We start from the raw sequence: 1,592 nt of genomic DNA on the forward strand, positions 1-1,592 counted from the left end.
AATCCTCAACAAAATTCTAGCCAATAGAATTCAACAACATACCAAAAAAATAATTCACCATGATCAAGTGGGATTTGTAGCAGCTATGCAGGGATGGTTAAACATTAGAAAAACAATCAATGTCATCCATCACATAAATAAAACAAAAGACAAGAACCATATGATCTTGTCAATTGATGCAGAAAAGGCATTTGACAAAGTCCAACACCTTTCATGATAAAAACTCTCAGCAAAGTAGGAATAGAAGGGAAATTCCTCAACATAATTAAGAACATTTATACAAAGCCAACAGCCAGCATCATCCTAAATGGAGAGAATTTGAAAGCATTCCCCTTGAGAACAGGAACCAGACAAGGATTCCCCTATCACTACTCTTATTCAACATTTGCTGGAGGTCCTAGCCAGAGCAATTAGGCTAGAAAAAGAAATAAAGGGCATCCAAATTGGTAAGGAAGAAGTAAACATATCTCTATTTGCAGATGATATAATCTCATACTAAGAAAACCCCAAAAAATCCACAAGAAAACTACTGGAACCAATAGAAGATTTCAGCAAAGTATCAGGATACAAGCTAAACATGCAAAAATCAGTTGCATTCCTCTACACCACCAGAGAGAACCTCAAAGAGGAAATCACCAAATCAATACCATTTACAATAGCCCCCAAGAAGATAAAATACTTAGGAATACATCTAATCAAAGACATAAAAGACCTATACAATGAAAACTACAAGACACTACTGCAAGAAACCAAAGGAGACCTGCATACGTGGAAAAACATACCTTGCTCATGGATAGGAAGACTCAATATTGTGAAAATGTCAGTTCTACCCAAAGTGATCTGCACGTACAATGTAATGCCGATCCAGATTCCAAAGACTTTTTTTAATGAGATGGAGAAACAAATCACCAACTTCATAGAGAAAGGGAAGAGGCCCCGAAAAAGTAAAGCATTTCTCAAGAAGAAGAACAAAGTGGGAGGCCTCACGCTACCTGATTTTAGAACCTATTATACCACCACGGTAGTCAAGACAGCCTGGTACTGGTACAACAGCAGACACATAGACTAATGGAATAGAATTGAGAATCCAGACATAAATTCATCCACCTATGCACAGCTGATATTTGACAAAGGTCCAAAGTCCATTAATTGGTGAAAAGACAGTCTCTTTAACAAATGGTGCCGGCATAACTGGCTATCCAAATGCAAAAAGCTGAAACAAGACCCATACCTCACACGATGCACAAAAATGAACTTAAAGTGGATCAAAGACCTAAATATAAAATCAAAAACGATAAGGACCATGGACGAAAAAAACAGAGACAATGCTAGAAGCCCTAATACATGGCATAAACAGAATACGAACCAGAGGTAACAATGCACAAACACCAGAAGAGAAACTAGCTAACTGGGAGCTCCTAAAAATCAAAAACTTATGCTCATCAAAAGACTTCACCAAGGATAAGACAGTACACAATACTGGGGAAGCCAGCACAACTTGTACAAGGAAAAGTCATGGAAGCTCCCTAGACACATCCAAACTCCCTGAGGGACTGAATTGCTGGGAGGAGGGCTGTGGGGACCATGGTCTT

This window comes from Trichechus manatus, unplaced genomic scaffold (assembly GCF_000243295.1).
Source record: "Trichechus manatus latirostris isolate Lorelei unplaced genomic scaffold, TriManLat1.0 scaffold00073, whole genome shotgun sequence".
In the NCBI taxonomy this organism is placed as follows: domain Eukaryota; kingdom Metazoa; phylum Chordata; class Mammalia; order Sirenia; family Trichechidae; genus Trichechus; species Trichechus manatus.